The sequence below is a fragment of the Ranitomeya variabilis genome, chromosome 4 (genome assembly GCF_051348905.1).
Source record: "Ranitomeya variabilis isolate aRanVar5 chromosome 4, aRanVar5.hap1, whole genome shotgun sequence".
NCBI lineage: Eukaryota > Metazoa > Chordata > Amphibia > Anura > Dendrobatidae > Ranitomeya > Ranitomeya variabilis.
Window position 1 is genome coordinate 468,533,709 of NC_135235.1, and position 20,517 is coordinate 468,554,225.

General features: G+C 44.1%; 1 long non-coding RNA gene across 1 annotated transcript; it reads right to left on the reverse strand.

Moving 5' to 3' along the window:
* Positions 1–3,472: 3,472 nt before the first annotated feature.
* On the reverse strand, positions 3,473–16,824 carry LOC143769031 (uncharacterized). Its single transcript, XR_013214172.1, has 3 exons — positions 16,582–16,824; positions 10,979–11,221; positions 3,473–3,602 (listed from the first exon to the last, which is right to left on the reverse strand). It is a non-coding gene; the product is annotated as an uncharacterized LOC143769031 (long non-coding RNA).
* Between the last annotated feature and the right edge of the window lie 3,693 nt (positions 16,825–20,517).

The following is a 20,517-nucleotide window of genomic DNA, read 5'->3' on the forward strand; positions in this document are numbered from 1 at the left end:
CAAGGAAGGAGCTCCGGGAAGATCTCATGGCAGTGGGGAGATTGTTTCAGTCAATCCCATAAGTAACGTACTCCACCGCAATGGTCTCCATTCCAGACGAGCCCGTAAGGTACCTTTACTTTCAAAGCGTCATGTCAAGGCTCGTCTACAGTTTGCTCATGATCACTTGGAGGACTCTGAGACTGACTGGTTCAAGGTTCTCTGGTCTGATGAGACCAAGATCGAGATCTTTGGTGCCAACCACACACGAGATGTTTGGAGACTGGATGGCACTGCATACGACCCCAAGAATACCATCCCTACAGTCAAGCATGGTGGTGGCAGCATCATGCTGTGGGGCTGTTTCTCAGCCAAGGGGCCTGGCCATCTGGTCCGCATCCATGGGAAGATGGATAGCACGGCCTACCTGGAGATTTTGGCCAAGAACCTCCGCTCCTCCATCAAGGATCTTAAGATGGGTCGTCATTTCATCTTCCAACAAGACAACGACCCAAAGCACACAGCCAAGAAAACCAAGGCCTGGTTCAAGAGGCAAAAAATCAAGGTGTTGCAGTGGCCTAGTCAGTCTCCTGACCTTAACCCAATTGAAAACTTGTGGAAGGAGCTCAAGATTAAAGTCCACATGAGACACCCAAAGAACCTAGATAACTTGGAGAAGATCTGCATGGAGGAGTGGGCCAAGATAACTCCAGAGACCTGTGCCGGCCTGATCAGGTCTTATAAAAGACGATTATTAGCTGTAATTGCAAACAAAGGTTATTCCACAAAATATTAAACCTAGGGGTTGAATAATAATTGACCCACACTTTTATGTTTCAAATTTATAAAAATTTAACTGAGCAACAAAACTTTTTGGTTTGTAAGATTTATGCATCTGTTAATAAATCCTGCTCTTGTTTGAAGTTTGAAGGCTCTAACTTATTTGCATCTTATTAATCCTGCTAAATCTGCAGGGGGTTGAATACTACTTGTAGGCACTGTATCTAGCCAAACAAACATAGAAGCAAGTTTATCTATAGAGACAGACATAAAAGCATGCAAATCTAGAAAGACAGACAGACATATGAGTGGGTTTATCTACCCATACAGACATTGAGTCAGGCTTATCTAGCCAAAGAAATATAGAAGCAAGCTTATCTACAAAGACACACAGACATAGAGGCACGCATATAGAGCTATAAAGACAGACATAGAAGCTGGCTTATCTAGTGACACAGACACACATTGAGTCAGGCTTATCTAGCCAGAGAAACATAGAAGTAAGCTTATATGAACAGAGACAGACATAAAAGCATGCATATCTAGAAAGACAGACAGACAGACATAGAAGCAGGCTCATGTAGCGACACAGACACACATTGATGCAGGTTTTTCTAGCTAGACAGAAAATTTTGAAAGCAAGCTCATCTAAAAAGGATGGAGGAAAGGTGAAGGTGGAGGTAGGGTGGAGTTAGTCTGGTGGTGGAGGGTACATTATTTCACTATATCATAAAAATAACAATATCATTTTTATGGATAATTTTTGTTTTTTAGGCTTTAAAACTGAATTATGTCTATTTTCAACTACTACTGTGCTTTATAATTAAAACACGTATCACATTTACCATTCAGCTACTTGTTCTAAATTATGAGCAAATAGATCAGGCACACCTAGCAAAAAATTCTAAAACCATCAGCCTCCTCCATATCCCCTCTAGCTGTCCTTTCCATCTCCAAGGTAGGTGTGTTTTCTCCCAAAGTAGACAAAACAAAAAATGTTAATTCATTTGCTCATAATTTGAGAAGGCATAAATTATTTTCAGTTTTGCCTTTTGGACAACTCTAGCTTTTGAACTGAATATTGAATGCTCTAGATTTGAAGAGATTGTCCAAAATTTTTCAAAACTGGTCACAAAGCAGTGAATGTGTAGATCTAACAAAATATCTGGAGTTTACCAGACAATTCTCCTCCACTACCAGACTGCTGATATATTATTTAGCTAGACAGACATAGAAGCAAGCTTATCTACAGAGACTGACAGACATAGAACCATGCATATCTAGAAAGACATACAGATATACTGTATGGGTACTGTCACACAGTGGCACTTTTGTCGCTACGACGGTACGATCTGTGACGTTCCAGCGATATCCATACGATATCGCTGTGTCTGACACGCAGCAGCGATCAGGGACCCTGCTGAGAATCGTACGTCGTAGCAGATCGTTTGGAACTTTCTTTCGTCGCTGGATCTCCCGCTGTCATCGCTGGATCGTTGTGTGTGACAGCGATCCAGCGATGCGTTCGCTTGTAACCAGGGTAAACATCGGGTTACTAAGCGCAGGGCCGCGCTTAGTAACCCGATGTTTACCGTGGTTACAAGCGTAAAAGTAATAAAAAACAAACAGTACATACTCACATTCCGGTGTCTGTCCCTCGGCGTTCTGCTTCTCTGCACTGTGAGCGCCGGCCGGCCGGAAAGCGAGCACAGCGGTGACGCGGTGGCGTCACCGCTGTGCTTTCCGGCTGGCCCAGACACAGTGGAGAGAAGCAGAATGCCGGGGGACAGACACCGGAATGTGAGTATGTACTGTTTGTTTTTTTTTACTTTTACGCTGGTAACCACGGTAAACATCGGGTTACTAAGCGCGGCCCTGCGCTTAGTAACCCGATGTTTACCCTGGTTACCCGGGGCCTTCGGCATCGTTGGTCGCTGGAGAGCTGACTGTGTGACAGCTCCCCAGCGATCACACAATCACTTACCAACGATCACGGCCAGGTCGTATCGCTGGTCGTGATCGTTGGTAAATCGTATAGTGTGACAGTACCCTATGAGTGGGGTTATCTACCCACACAGACATTGAGTCAGGCTTATCTAGCCAAACAAACATAGAAGCAAGCTTATCTTGCCAGACAAACATAGAAGCAAGCTTATCAATCTAGCATGCATATATAGCTAGACAGACATAGAGGCATGCATATCTAGCGATACAGACAGACATACAAGCTGGCTTATCTAGTGACACAGATATGCATTGAGGCAGGCTTATCTAGCCAGAGAGACAAACATAGAAGCAAGCTTATATGAAGAGAGATAGAAATAAAAGCATGCATATCTAGAAAGTCAGACAGACATACGAGTGGGGAGTGGGCTTATCTAGACACACAGAAATTGAGCCAGGCTTATCTAGCCAGACAGACATAGATTTGGATACTTCTGGCCACTAGACGTGTCCAGTCTCACTTAATTCATTTTCACTGAGGCCACGCATGTCTTCTCAGCACGTGACCACATATATGCAAATCACCAGCACCAGAGAATCCTAACAGCGTGCAGTGTGCACTGTGAGAATTCAGGAGTCTGCAGTCACATAGAATGACTGCAGACTCATCACAAACTTGGACAACGCCTTTAATATCCCTAACATAAATACAACTATGAGAATTAGTCAGTATAACAAAAAACATTTACATCCAGGTACCTTACAGAAAGTCGTCTCTGGAGTCGTTCTCTCTCTTTTCTTCGTCATCTTGTCCAGACTCCATGAGTTTTCTCATCCACAGCCATCTCTGCAGACTTCCATCTTCTCCTGTCTTGTGCAGCACCTCCCCACATGACGCCCTTAAAGATAGCAGTGTCATTATAATGCTCCTGAATAAAAATATCTGCCTTACCCTGAGCCCCTGAATAATTGCCCCTCACTATATTACCTGCACAAAATATGACCCCACACTGACCCCCTTAAGGTGCATGCTCTCCACACTGCCCCCTCCTTTCCATACTTCATTCTGTTCTCTCACACTGAGTCACCCCTATAGGGCCTAGTCTCTATACTGTGCCCCCTTATCACACTCCCCCTCCTTGGTATACTGTTGCCTCCTGGCTGTGCCCTTACACTGTTCCCCCATGTTACACCCCCCACAATACTCAGTCTCTATTCTGTGCCAACTCACATTTTTTCCACCATACTGTCTCCTGCCATGTTTCCTCTTCCCTCCTCATACATTTACCTTCTCACTTTCCATACTGCCTCCTCACACATCCCTCGAACTTTCCATACTGTTTCCACACACATCCCATCATCCTCACTTCTCATACTGTGTCCTCATACATTTTTCCCTCGCTCCTCATACTGTATCCAAACCCATACCACTCACCATACTGTGTCTGCACCCATCCCCCATACATGCCCCCCATCTCATACCTTCCTCCTCATATTGTGTCTTCAAATTTCTCCCACTCCCCATATTGTGTCTGCACCTGTCCCTTCCTTTGTTCCCCAAATTTATGTCCTCAAATCATACCCCGTTACACAAAATCTCACCCAGCCCTAAAAAAATCCACATAGCAGCGAAGTGGAGATCTCCTTCACTTTCCATATCTCTAGTTCGAGATAGGATGAATGCAATTCTATTATATGAGCGCATACAAGCCACTAGAGATGATACATGGAACACCTTCTTTCAAATGTGGAATCCTTGGCTAGATTTGGACCCTAATGCTCAACTGAATCAGGCTCTCACTCTATCTCCATGATAGTCCCTGACATTAAGACTTTCAGGTAGAGGATCGCCTGAGCAATAAAGAAAGTTGCACTCTGAGCCTCTAATGAATCTGTCTGGTTCGTGATAAATGAATAATTCTTGTTTTTCATGTTATTTCTTTTATGTTACTCCTTATGCTTGACTTCGTACAAACGATTTATGAAGTCATTTTTGTGGACGTGGATAATTTTATTTTATCAATGTCAAAGCTATGATAAACTGTGGATTTCCTATCTGTTTTCCTTCAATGTTATTGATCCCTTGTTATTGTCCTGTCTCCCAATGTGTAGGTCTGGTATTATGCTCATTGTTCCTTTTTGTAAAAAAAAATGTTTATCTCCCCTGCGAGGGAGATCATTTCCGAACAGTTATACATTGTTTAACACCAAGCACTTAAATAAAAATGTATTGCAACTAAATACCCCCATCACAGTAAATCTCCTTCTGCCTGTTACAGTAAATACCCCATCACACACACAGTAAATACCCCCATACACAGTAAATACCCCCAACACACACACTGTAAATACCCCCCAACACACACACTGTAAATATCTCCCACACACAGTAAATTCCCCCTAACACACAGTAAATACCCCCCTCATACACACACAATAAATACCACCTCGTACACACACAGTAAATACCCCCCTCATACACACACGGTAAATACCTCCCCATACACTAAGTACAACACACACAGTAAATGCACCCCCCCAGTAAACACCACCCACATCCAGTAAATACAACACACACAAACTAAATAGCCCTACACACACAGTAAATACACATAAACAGTAAACACACCTCGCTCTTTATAATTGGTGCACAAGGACACTCTGTCATTAAAATGTTTGCACTTTTGATATGCTTAAGATGTTTGCACTTTTTGTAAATACTGTTTTGCATCGTTTAAGGAAAAAGAGCCTCTCATAAAAGGGAAGAAAAGTTTTATAATACCTGCTACAGTTTAAGTGCAGTTCCAAAATTCTTGTATGTCGTTAACCTGTTATCGTTGTTTTAGTTTTCTCAGTCCAGCAGTACTGGATTTAACGGGGGGGGGGGGGGGTGTAACACCCCAATGTCAGGACTCTGAACATTTTCTACCTTTTGTGCTTTACTGCCCTTTTCCAACATGGCGTCTTTGGTCTCATGTGCACTTGTCTTCCTGCTATAAAACTCCACCCCAGCCTTCAGTCTGTGCTAGATTATACTGCTTTGCATCCTGCTCCTGTGAACCTGTGTTGGAGATCCTACCACTCTGCTCTGAGTTCCTGCTGCATACACCAGTGTTCAGTAATCCTCCTTCATCTGCTGCTCGTGTTACTTCCATCTGCATTTGCTGGACATGTAAGCTGTTTCTGCTCTGCAAAACCTGAGACTATTAACCAGGCCTCCCTGGTTGAGCTAAGATATGATTTGAACTTCCTAATAGCATATCTATCTGTGTCTGGACTAAGTCAAGGATCTATTCGTGTCAAGTTTCCTCAAGAATAACTGTGCTTCATAGACTTTCTGTTTGTTTGCATCTACCTCTGAAGTTTCCTATTGACTGCTAAGCTGCGTTTATTATTTGCACCAAGTGTTGTGGACTTGATTTCCTCTCTGCACCTGCTTGAATCACCGTGTGATAATATAAACTTTACCACTTATAAAACTGTGTCCTGTTGTCTTGTTCCACGCAAAGAGTCTCCTGAATTATCCCCTATAATTATTACACCCAGGTAACCGGTTGTTACAGGTGGTATTGCTTTCCTCACGGGGAGAGTGATGCCATGCTTGGAAGCGAGGAAGGATCCCTTTAACAGGGATTCAGCACATCCAACACAGTTCTGACTCCAGGCCAGAAGGGGCAGCTCTGAACCTGGTTTCAGAGGAGCTTCCCTAGATATATATATAATATATATATATGTATATATATATATATATATATATATATTCTGGCTTGGAAGGGGAGTTAGGCAGTCTGTCAGAGACAGAGTACAGAGTGCAGTTTGTCAGAGGGCAGACAGAGAGAGTCTGAGAAAGGAAAGCTGGAGCCGTGCAGACGACTGATTCTGCAGCTCCTGGAAGGAGTGTGAACAGAGCAGTCTGTAGGGGACTGACAGGGAAGAGAAGCAAAGGAGAGTAAAGAGCTGGAGGGAAGCTACGACTAAGCTTCCTCCACGCTGAAGCGCAGAATTCCGGTAGCCGGAAGACCGAGGTTGTGGGGGTAACTCTATGACCCACGGCAGAAACCGGCGGACAGGAGATTGCAGGTCGCCTGGCCACCATTAACACCCGAAGGCACAGTAACAGATAGAGCCCAGAGTCACCCTGAGAGACCCTGTAAAAAGGCTTGAGTTACCTGCCATGCGGGTAGTGTGCTACCAACAGGGGGACAGAGAGAACGTGGAGTACCTTGTGTGAGGCCTAAGGCAGCAAGGGACTACAACAGCACTGAAGGGAAGGCTTCCAACCCCACCTGGTTAGGGGGATTCCTGAGTCGCTTCCAAGCCGGCCGGACCGCACCTGTGACCCGTACCCTGGACTGTGGCTGCCTTACACCAGTAAAGAGGTAAAGAGATTGCAACCTTGTGTCCTCTGTTTCTTATTACACCATCTTTATCTATTACACCGGGAGCCCTGGGGATCCAGCTTCACCTGTGGGAAGCTATACCATCCCTGCTGCCATAACATCACCCCAGTGGACCCCTTTAAGCAGCGTCGGTCATCCCTGACCGAATACCACAGGTGGCGTCACAAACATTCTTATTCCTAAAACCCCTTTAAAGACCTTCCTTTAATGTGGACGCCCAGGGCCACGGACCGGGTCGCTGCCACCGTGACCACCCCTTTAATGATGACCGAACTCAATACCGAGTACCCCAGGGTCCTGGCAGGTGCTCCAAAAGCTCTTTCGATATCACTCTAATGTCATACATAAGTGATTTACGCCCCCCACCACTATTAGTGGCGACATTTACATAATAATAATTTGCAGAAAATTTCTACAATGGAAATCACACAGGAAATTAACAATGGTTATATCCACACATATATTGCGCAGATATTGCTGCATTCACTACTACACAATTGTGCATCTTTACCACTGACCTAATCCTTTGTACTGCAAAGTACAAAACCCATGGTGAATATCTGCACCATAAATTGATGCATTGTTCATGTCAAATCCGCATCGCGGGTCAATTCACACTGTGGATTTTCTCAGCGTATAGATGAGATGTCATAAAATTTCATCCACTACACTGATGCTATAAAACATTGGTTTAGTGGCTAATACACATTTGGGGGCATTTATCATTGAGTCTGCACCAAAATGTGGCACCAGCTCTTTCTATAACATTGAAGGGAATCGGTCACCCCTTGGCCATACTGTACCCTAACCTATTAATATGGGCATACAGGTTCTAGATTACTTAAAGCGAACCTGTCACCCCCAAAATCGATGGTGAGGTGTGCTCACCGGCATCAGGGGCTTATCTACAGCATTCTGTAATGCTGTAGATAAGCCGCCGATGTTACCTGAAAGAGGAGAAAAAGACGTTAGATTATACTCACCCAGGGGCGGTCCCGCTCCGGTGGGCGTCTCAGGTCTGCTCCGGTGCCTCCCATCTTCATTCCATGACGTCCTCTTCTGGTCTCCGCGTCGCTGCTTCGGCGCAGGCGTACTTTGTCTGCCCTGTTGAGGGCAGAGCAAAGTACTGCAGTGCGCAGGCGCCGGTAAGGTCAGAGAGGCCCGGCGCCTGCGCACTGCAGTACTTTGCTCTGCCCTCACCAGGGCAGACAAAGTACGCCTGCGCCGAAGCCGCGGCACCGAGACCAGAAGAGGACATCAAGGAATGAAGATGGGAGGCACCGGAGCAGACCTGAGACGCCCATTTGACCACGGACCACAGCGGGACCGCCCAGGTGAGTATATTATAACCTCTTTTTCTCCTCTTTCAGGTAACATCGGGGGCTTATCTACAGCATTACAGAATGCTGTAGATAAGCCCCTGATGACGGTGAGCTTACCTCACCATCGATTTTGGGGGTGTCAGGTTTCCTTTAAAATAGTCCTACCTGTGTGCCTCATATCTGAGGTCTTATGCAAAAACAATCTTTTAATCCTTTAGTGATGTGCCAAATGTCAGCGTGACCCATTTAGTGGCAGTTAGTTAGTTAGACAGCACTTAGTGGTCGTAACCTTGGATACCTAACTACTGCAATGCCCTACATGAGGTAAAGGACATTGCGAATCTGAAGAACTATACTACATTTCTAATTGGAGGTATTTGCTAATATTATTATTATTACACCTACTACATATTGGAATAGGATCTTGGAGGGGGAAATACCTCTTTAAACTACGAACAATGATTTACAAGGCCTTACATAATCGGATTCCTACATATATCTCCAAACTATTCTCCTAATATCTTCTCCAATCCTCCTTTTCTCCTCTGCTCTCATACGTTCCTCACCCAATCACTGCAAAGATTTTTTCCGAGCATCCCCAATCCTCTGGCATTCAATGCCTCAGGACATCTGATTGTCTTCCACAATGGAAAACTTCAGGAATAAGCTGAAAACTCTTCATGTCTTCATGAAAGATTACAGCTTGTAATGACTAAGCTGAAAACTCGTGTCTTCATGAAAGATTACAGCTTGTAATGACTCTTTTGCCACCTCATTACCACTGGAGCTGCTCCAACCACCCCAGAAAATGCAAGTGACCAAGGGCGTGTGGCAGTAACGTCATACGCTCCTGTTGCATGCCGAAGTCAGTTGCTGGCTTTACAAGAGGACGTGCGCAGTGGGGAAGAACAGGGAAGGTGAGTATTTTTTTAAATCAGTGGCCGTACTATTACATGGATGACTATGGGGTGCATTATACTTTATGGATGTCTATGGGAAGCATTATACTTTATAGGATGACTATGAGGTTTATTATACGTTATGGATGACTGTGCATCATACTTTATGGATGACTGTGCATTATGCTTTGTGGATGACTATGGGGTGCATTATACTTTATGGATGACTGTGCATTATACTTTGTCGATCACTGTTTATTTTACTTTGTGGACGACTATGGGTGCATGATATTTTATAGATGACTATGGGATGTGCATTATACTACTATGGATGACTATGGGCTGTGCATTGTACTTTATGGTAAGCTATGAGCTGTGTATTATATATATGAAGGATATAGGCTGTGTAATAAACTAATATTGATTATTATGGGCGGTGCATTATACTTTATGGATGACTATGGGGTGCATTATTTATGGATGAGTGTGCATTATACTTTGTGGTTGAATATGGGGTACATTATACTTTATGGATGGCTATGGGCTGTGCATTGTACTTTATGGTGGGCTATGAGCTGTGCATTATATTATATGAAGGATATGGGCTGCGTAATATACTACTATGGATGACTGTGGGCTGTGTATTATACAACATGGATGACTATGGGCTGTGCAGTATATTACAAGGAGGACTTTGGGATGCATTCTGCTGCAAGTTCTCCTGAAAACGACAGTTACATTTTAAAGGGAATCTGTCACATCGTACATGCAGTTTTATCTGTAATGATACAGAGAAGGAGGAGCAGAATTATATTTAAGTTTGTTGGAAAATATTCAGTGTAACTTGTACTTTATTAAATGAAATCCCTGGTGTTCGTCTGATTATGAATTCAGTGTTCGGTTCGGTGATTGGCAGCTATCTCTGCATGCGCAGTCATACATGGATGACTGTCAATCACTGCGTAGGACCGCCCACTGGACTCCTATGTCTACAGACACCAGGGATTTCAGTGAATAAATTACAAGTTTTACTGAATCTTTTCACACAAAAATGTGCATCGATCTGATCAGCTCCTCCTGCTCTATTACATCCGGCCTACAGATCAGATGCCATTTTCAAACTGACAGGTTCCCATTAAGTCTGTGTGATACCAAATGGAAATAGAGCAGGAAATCCTTTTTTTCTGTGGCTTAGTGTAAGGGGGCATAGTATCAGCTAGTCATCTCCTAGAAGCTTAAAGTCTATTGAAAATTAAAGTACCTGCAGAGGGTGAACTAATGAGAGATATAAATGATATAATGACTGGAAATAGCGTTATTTCTCATGAGCACACAGAAAGCGGCTTATTCTAACAAGTCACTTAAATGTATAGTTGCCCCTTAAGAAAGCTTACATTGATGTGGTCTTAGAAGTATTTTCCAGACTTCCAGTTTTAAATAGGTTTTCCACATAATTGACATCCATTGTAGCTGGAATCTGGACCACCTCATAGGTGGGGGATTTTGTACGTTTTGGTGCACAGACACCTCACAGTATGAGCCAAATTAATTCTGCACACCTCAATCCAGTAAGGTTTCAGTTTAAGACAATGTATAACATATCATTCTTCATAAATCCCCCCCTACAATTTTATTTCACTTCTGAGCCACTGACCTGTGTCATCATGGTGGATGTCCTGCCCTGGAAGGTAGAATTCTAAACAATGTCCTTCACTTTTCAACAAATTTCCTCAGTCTGCTTAAAAGATATGTGACAAATAATATGGAGGCTGATGAGGCCAAGACCAGCGGCTGCTTATGATGATCGCGATGTCTATGTCATCTCGTGATGGCGTCTACTCCTGTTCTCAGTCGTGTTCTTCCTGAAGTTTGGTGCATCCAATGTCCTCAGATGGATCTGCAGCAGGAATGTGAGAAGTGATCTCAGTGCTGAGGCCTCACATAGAATGTATCTCATTGTGATGTCATTGTCCATGTCTTTCATTGCTTTATGTAGTTCCAAAACTTAGAGGTCAGAGCTTTATATTAAATGAAACTCATTCATCATTTAAACACATATTTTAAGTATTTGAGGTTTGTATTGTGAGGTTCTGCTAAATTTGGTGAACCGGACTGTATACAAAGAGTTGCAGCTGTTGCAAAATCTCTTTTTAGGCTCCCTTCCCACAATGAGCTTTTGGTGAGTTTTTGACACAGTGTATTTTTGAAAAAATGCAAGTAACCTGGTTGCAGAATACTGCAGAAAATCTGCATCATTAAAAACTGTCCAAAAAGCTCATTGTGGGAATGTAGTGTTAAAGAGTAAACGGGACATACTTGTACATTGGTTGATATAAAATATAAATATTCTTTTTGTAATTTTTATGTAAGGTTCTGCAGCAGCTTAGGCTGCTTTCACACTAGCGTCAGTACGGGGCCGTTGCGCTGCGTCAGCCCGACGTACCGACGCATACTGTGAAAAAAATGCCTGACATGGGCAGCGGAAGCAGTCTTACAACACTTCCGCTGCCCCATTGTAAGGTCCGGGGAGGAGGGGGCGGAGTTTCGGCCGTGCATGCGCGGTCGAAAATGGCGGACACGACGTGCAAAAAAAGTTACATGTAACTTTTTTTGTGCCGACGGTCCGCCATAACACAACGCAACCGTCGCACGACGGTTGCAACGTGTGGCACTGCGTCGCTAATAAAAGTCTATGGAGAAAAAACGCATCCTGCGGGCAACTTTGCAGGATGCGTTTTTTCTCCACGACGTATTGCGACGTGCAGTGCCCGACGCTAGTGTGAAAGTAGCTGATGTGTATATTTTTAGGCTTGGCAGCAGCTGATGAGGGTACTATGATTAAGTGTTTATTATAATATTCTACAGGAGGTGAGGTATATGATCTTATTCTGAAGCAGGTGAGGTATCATCTTATTCTGCAGCAGGTGAGGTATATATCATCTTATTCTGCAGCAGGTGAGGTATATATCATCTTATTCTGCAGCAGATGAGGTATATATGATCTTATTCTGCAGCAATTAAAGTATGTATCATCATATTCTGCAGCAGGTGAGTTATACGTGATCTTATTCTGCAGCAGGTGAGCAATATATCTTATTCTGCAGCAGGTAATGTATATATGATCTTATTCTGCAGCAGGTGAGGTATATATGATCTTATTCTGCAGCAGATGAGATATATATGATGTTATTCTACAGCAGGTGAGGTATACATGATCTTATGCTGCAGCATGTAATATATCATCTTATTCTGCAGCAGGTGAGTAAAATATCATCTTATTCTGCAGCAGGTGAGTAAAATATCATCTTATTGTGCAGCAGGTGAGGTATTTATGATCTTATTCTGCAGCAGGTGAGGTATATATCATCTTATTCTGCAGCAGGTGAGGTATATACAATCTTATTCTGCAGTAGGTGAGGTATCTATAATCTTATTCTGCAGCAGGTGAGGTATATATAATCTTATCCTGCAGCAGGTGAGGTATCTATAATCTTATTCTGCAGCAGGTGAGGTATATATAATCTTATCCTGCAGCAGGTGAGGTATATATAATCTTATTCTGCAGCAGGTGAGGTATCTATAATCTTATCCTGCAGCAGGTGAGGAATATATAATCTTATCCTGCAGCAGGTGAGGTATATATAATCTTATCCTGCAGCAGGTGAGGTATATATAACCTTATCCTGCAGCAGGTGAGGTATATATAATCTTATCCTGCAGCAGGTGAGGTATATATAATCTTATCCTGCAGCAGGTGAGGTATATATAATCTTATCCTGCAGCAGGTGAGGTATATATAACCTTATCCTGCAGCAGGTGAGGCATATATAATCTTATCCTGCAGCAGGTGAGGTATATATAATCTTATCCTGCAGCAGGTGAGGTATATATAACCTTATCCTGCAGCAGGTGAGGAATATATAACCTTATCCTGCAGCAGGTGAGGTATATATAATCTTATCCTGCAGCAGGTGAGGTATATATAATCTTATCCTGCAGCAGGTGAGGTATATATAATCTTATCCTGCAGCAGGTGAGGAATATATAACCTTATCCTGCAGCAGGTGAGGTATATATAACCTTATCCTGCAGCAGGTGAGGAATATATAACCTTATCCTGCAGCAGGTGAGGTATATATAATCTTATCCTGCAGCAGGTGAGGTATATATAACCTTATCCTGCAGCAGGTGAGGAATATATAACCTTATCCTGCAGCAGGTGAGGAATATATAATCTTATCCTGCAGCAGGTGAGGTATATATAATCTTATCCTGCAGCAGGTGAGGTATATATAATCTTATCCTGCAGCAGGTGAGGTATATATAACCTTATCCTGCAGCAGGTGAGGTATATATAACCTTATCCTGCAGCAGGTGAGGTATATATAATCTTATCCTGCAGCAGGTGAGGAATATATAATCTTATCCTGCAGCAGGTGAGGAATAAATAACCTTATCCTGCAGCAGGTGAGGTATATATAACCTTATCCTGCAGCAGGTGAGGAATATATAACCTTATCCTGCAGCAGGTGAGGTATATATAACCTTATCCTGCAGCAGGTGAGGTATATATAACCTTATCCTGCAGCAGGTGAGGTATATATAACCTTATCCTGCAGCAGGTGAGGAATATATAATCTTATCCTGCAGCAGGTGAGGAATATATAATCTTATTCTGCAGCAGGTGAGGAATATATAACCTTATCCTGCAGCAGGTGAGGAATATATAATCTTATCCTGCAGCAGGTGAGGAATAAATAACCTTATCCTGCAGCAGGTGAGGTATATATAACCTTATCCTGCAGCAGGTGAGGAATATATAACCTTATCCTGCAGCAGGTGAGGTATATATAATCTTATCCTGCAGCAGGTGAGGTATATATAATCTTATCCTGCAGCAGGTGAGGAATAAATAACCTTATCCTGCAGCAGGTGAGGTATATATAATCTTATCCTGCAGCAGGTGAGGAATATATAACCTTATCCTGCAGCAGGTGAGGTATATATAACCTTATCCTGCAGCAGGTGAGGTATATATAATCTTATTCTTTATTCTTATCCTTGTCCTGCTCGTGTGACCCGGAGAGGCTGCGTCCGACAAGATGGCGGCGGTTCTGCAGCAAGTGCTGGAGAAGGCCGAGATGACCAAGCTGCCCAAAGCCGTGCAGGGAAAACTGGAGCGGTACTTGGTGGAGCAGCAGAGTGACGTGAGCAGTTGAAGTCCAGGCACGAGAAGTTCCGCGTGGACTGCGGTATGTGTCACTACACACCGCGTCATTCACTGCGCGGTGCAGACAGAGGAGCGGTGTGACCGGCCCCTGCCACACTGAGGCTGCGCGTCCTCTCCGGTCCGTGCCCAGGACTGTGTAGCCGCTATTCCCCTGATGTCGGGGATGTCCGGTCCCCATCTTCTCCTGCGGCGACTCCGCGTAACTACAGAGTGATTCCCCAACAGTCATTGCAGTGGTGTGATCTCCAGCACTAGATGTCCTGTGTTGTAGTGGTGGTACATTACTGCTCTCCTGGAGGCCCTGTATGTGTCCTCCAGCACTAGATGTCCTGTGTTGTAGTGGTGGTACATTACTGCTCTCCTGGAGGCCCTGTATGTGTCCTCCAGCACTAGATGTCCTGTGTTGTAGTGGTGGTACATTACTGCTCTCCTGGAGGCCCTGTATGTGTCCTCCAGCACTAGATGTCCTGTGTTGTAGTGGTGGTACATTACTGCTCTCCTGGAGGCCCTGTATGTGTCCTCCAGCACTAGATGTCCTGTGTTGTAGTGGTGGTACATTACTGCTCTCCTGGAGGCCCTGTATGTGTCCTCCAGCACTAGATGTCCTGTGTTGTAGTGGTGGTACATTACTGCTCTCCTGGAGGCCCTGTATGTGTCCTCCAGCACTAGATGTCCTGTGTTGTAGTGGTGGTACATTACTGCTCTCCTGGAGGCCCTGTATGTGTCCTCCAGCACCATATATCCTGTGTTGTAGTGGTGGTACATTACTGCTCTCCTGGAGGCCCTGTATGTGTCCTCCAGCACTATATGTCCTGTGTTGTAGTGGTGGTACATTACTGCTCTCCTGGAGGCCCTGTATGTGTCCTCCAGCACTATATGTCCTGTGTTGTAGTGGTGGTACATTACTGCTCTCTTAGAGGCCCTGTATGTGTCCTCCAGCACTATATGTGCTGCAACCCCCAACCTACTGTTTCGTTCCCCATAATCCTGTAGAATGTAGTCCTCTCCCACTGTATCAGTCTGTCATTGTTAGTTTGTTTACTGTAAGTGATATTTGTATTTTGATGTAACCCCATCTAATGTACAGCACCATGGAATTAATGGTGCTGTATAAATAAATAAATAATAATCTTATTCTGCAGCAGGTGAGGTATATATGATCTTGTTCTTTAGCGGGTGAGCTGTATAGTATAATATTTTGCAGCAAGTGATATGCACATTATAATATTCTCCAGTAGGTGAGGTGCATTATGTTATACATCAACAGCTGTGGTATATATTACATTATGATGTAGCACGTAAGTTGTGTATTATGGAATTCCTCAGCACTAGTTTTGGGTGTTATATTATTCTGTAGCACACCCCTGCACTGACTGCCAGCCAGCCCTACTATATATTGTAGTACCCTCCTATTGTGCCCCTACATAGCAATATTCCCTCTGTACTTCCTTGTAGTAATAATGCTCCCCTGCACCTACACAGCGTCCTATAGAAAAAATGTGCCCTTGTGACTCCTGATAACAATTATAATGCCTCTTGTGCTTCCCCTGTAATGCTTCCCCATTGGGACTCATTATAATAACCTAAGTGACTACGAAGGGGCGTACATAGAAATTACGGGGCCCCATATCAAAAATCCTATCATGGAACATAGGCACAGCCATAAAGAAAACAAATTCCCAATTTTTTTAGAAACGGAGAAGGATATGTATTGCCAGACTTGGTTTTTTGCACTTACTGAGGCCCTTCAGTGTTCTCACACATTATGATACCCCTTGCATGGCCCCATAGAATATGCCCCAAAAATGCCCTCATACAGAATGATGTTCCCACATTCCTCCACCTACACATTATGATGGACCTGTAAACACCACACAGTATGATGGTCATCACTGCCTCCCACACAGTATGAGCTAAATTAATTTGCCCACCTCACTCCAGCAGGGTTATAGATTAAGAAAATCATATAACATTTCAGCCTTCATAAATCTCCCCCTACGCATTTATTTCACTTCTGAGCCACTGACCTGTGTCATCATGGTGGATGTCCTGCCCTGGAAGGTAAACTTCCTAAACATTGTTCTTGACTTTTCAGCAAATTTCCTCGGTGTGCTTAAAAGATATGTGACAAATAATATGGAGGCTGCTGAGGCCAAGACCAGCGGCTGCTTATGATAATCGCGATGCCCATGTCATCTTGTGATGGTGTCTACTCCTGGTCTGAGTCGTGTTCTTCCTGAAGTTGTGTGCATCCAATGTCCTCAGATGGATCTGCAGCAGGAATGTGAGGAGCGATCTCAGTGCTGATTCTTCACATAGAATGTATCTCATTGTGATGTCACTGTCTGTCATTCATTGCTTTACGTAGTTCCTTTTTCAAACAAACTTTATTAAAAAAATTTAACATACAATAAATGGGATAGGAATGGAAGTTATGTAGCTCCTAAACTTAGAGGTCAGAGTTTTATATTATATGAAACTCATTCCTCCACCCACATATTATGATGGTCCCACAAACCCCACACAGTATGATGTTCACCACTGCCTCCCCACATAGTATCATGGTTCACCAACAGTATGATTGTCACGACTAATATTTAGGAGTCATGGCAGCTCTGGTTCTGCTTTAATTTAAACGTGGTTTTTACTTTTGGGCGAGCAAGGGTTCATGTCAGTTTCCTTGCAGGCAGCTGCTGTGGGTGGTGACCACTCCCACTGTCCTTTAAAAAGCCACATGATCCATCAGCTGACTGTTGGTAATAGTTTTTCTCTGGAGACCAGCCGAGGGGTTGGGAGCTCTCTGGTGCCAACAGTGTATCAGCTACATGAGGTCCTGGTTCCGTATCCTCTGCTGTGTGGAGCTTGCAGCAGAAGCTTGAGCTAAGTTTTTTATCGTTCCCTATTGTTAGGGCCTTCCTCTCCCTTTTTCTATCCCGTTGTGTGTTTTGTGTTGTCTGCTGTACCGACTTCTGTTGGGTCGTGACATTATTACCAACTGTACCATTCTTCTGGTGAACCTATGGCGCAAGTGGAGGCTTTTGTGCGCCAGATCCAGATCCTCACGGATGAGGTTACTGAGTTGCGGACTCGGGTGGTGCAGCAATTTCAGCAGGTGTCTGGGTTCTTCGTCTTGGCTCATGTCCAGGCTCAACAGGAACCCACAATATCTCTCCCTGACAGGTTCTCTGTGTTTATTGTGTTCAAAGAAGCCTGTAAATTATATTTCAGGCTTCACTCTCGTTCTTCTGGGAGTGAGCAACAGCGTTTGGGGATGAGTCTTCTTTCTCAAGGGTGGTCCCCAGTCCTGGGCCTTCTCCCTGCCGACCGATTCACCAGCTTTGCAGTCGGTGGACGAGATTTTTGCGGCATTGGTGCTGGTGTATGGGGATCCTGATGGCATTTCCCTGGTTGAGTCTTGACTCTGTAAGATCAAGCAGGAGGGCTGGCTGAGGAGTACTGCTCAAAATTTCAGAGACTGGCCACTGAGACTCAGTGGAATGACCCTGCTCTTAGGAGAAATTTTTGTCAGGGTCTGTCAGCTAGGCTTCAGGATACTCTGGTGCAGTATGCTATTCCTGGGTTGTTGGAGGCCACCATGACCCTTGCAATCCGGGTGGATAGACACTTCAGGGAGAGACGTACACCAGATCTCCCACCTGGTGTTCTTTCGAGGGAGATTTGGTGTCCATCTGCACATTTGTGCAGATGGACGAACCTATACTCATGGGTTGCCTACATTACTGCCTACTATTACTCATGGGTTGCCTACAGTTCTCCGTGGGACGGGGGCATGTTTCTACTGTGGTCTTACGGATCATTACTGTCTGCCCATCTCACACCAAAGTTGGTACTTCGTCACCAAAGCCGCATTCCCCTGGTCGTATGGAGGGAGGCAACCAGGGTGTGTACATCTCCACATTCACATCTCAGTTTTCCACTTCTGCTGAAGTGGTGGTTGGTGGGGAGACTGAGACTGTACCAGTTCTTGTGGATAGTGGAGCTGGGGTCAATCTGTTGGATTCTCACTTTGTTCAGACTCGTGGTCTGATTGGTAGGACGCTGGCGAGACCCATTTCCATTCATGCGATTGACTCTGTCCCTCTCAGCCATAGGAGTCTGTTCCAAGTCGTAGACAATATTAACCTGCGTATAGGAACTCTTCATGAACAGTCTCTGTCATGGTTCATCTTGGAGCGTATGCCAACTCCCATAGTCTTAGGCTTTCCCTGGCTGAAGAGACACAATCCGGTCATAGATTTGCGGTCAAGGAAAGTAGTTAATTTGGACCAGACTATTGCCTGGGAGCTATGGTCTCGGCCGTCCTTCTCAAATCTACCCCTTCTTCTCTGGTGGAGGCAGCTAAGGTGCTACCAGGGAATAGGGGCAAGATTTGACCCTCACCACAGGTAAACCCTGAGTCTCGTTGTCCTCTCAGGAGGAGGGATCAGGGAAGGGTGGTAGTTCCCCATGAATATCGTCAGGGTGTGAGTTTGGTGACACAGGGGGATGCCTCTGTTTTCTGTTCCTCAAGGAGATTACTGTCTGTTGGCAAACACATGCATGGAAATAAACGTTCAGGTCTGGACCTGTGTGTGAATGAGTACGTGTGGAAAACATCAAGTGGAAATACCCGTCTGGAGTTCTAGGGTGATCGGGCCATATCGGGTGTCGGCTGTTCTCAGCCCTAGGAACTTCCAGTTGGAGTTACCCTGAGTATGCATGCAGGGCTGCCATCAGGGCATTACTGCCCTTACTGGCATATGGGACCCGATGAGCAGTGGGCCCCCTCTCTCCTGCTCACCGGGCCCCAGAGGCAGGATCTGCCAGCTCAGTAACTACCTTGCATCCTCAGATGGGGCTGAATTATACTATGGGGGTGCATTATACTGCTATAGGGCTGCATTAAACTATTAGGTGCATTATACTGTTATGGGGCTGCATAATACTACTATGGGGCTGTATTATACTATGGGGCACATACCACTATGGGGGTGCATTATCCCGCTATGGGGGTGCATTATCCCGCTATGGGGGTGCATTACACTACTATATATGACTATGGGATGCATTATACTATTATGGATGACTATGGGGGCAGTATGGAGAGACATGAGGCAGAATGGGTGGACATGTGGGGTCCAGAATGGGAGGATACATGGGGTTCAGAATGTGGGATATTATTACTGTAGGGGCTAATTAAAGGATGATATTTTTGAGGATACTGTTTTCAGTGTGGGGTAGGAGAGGTCCTGTTACTGTGCAGGGTGACACTTTCGCTTTTCTCTTCATCTGGCATAGTATAGAGGTTGGGAAATGTGCTCTAGGTAACTTATTTTCTACAGAGAGGAGTCCAGGCAAGTTTTAAACAATAAATAAAAATACCTAAAATTTTATTGGATATTTTAACAAATGTTTAATAAATTACAGTAGGGTACAGCCCAGCCAAAAGAGTCTACCTTGTCGTGATGGCGGATTAAAAAATCTTTTTGCCAAAATAAGCCACTGGCTATGTATGTGATCTGGTGATGGGAACTGTTAATGTGTAATTTGTGAGGACATGGTGCAGGAGTGGAGTTTTTCCAAAAGAGTGTGGTGGGACTGTGGAAGGTTTGACGGGTGGAAGCAGGGCTAGGGTGGAGCATTGGCGGAGTTTCAAGGGGGCCCTGAAAAAAAAAAAGATTAAAAAAAATAAAATAAATATATATATAATATATACACACATACACAGTACAGACCAAAAGTTTGAACACACCTTCTCATTTAAAGATTTTTCTGTATTTTCATGACTATGAAAATTGTACATTCACACTGAAGGCATCAAAACTATGAATTAACACACGTGGAATTATATACTTAACAAAAAAGTGTGAACAACTGAAATTATGTCTTATATTCTAGGTTCTTTAAAGTAGCCACCTTTTGCTTTGATGACTGCTTTGCACACTCTTGGCATTCTCTTGATG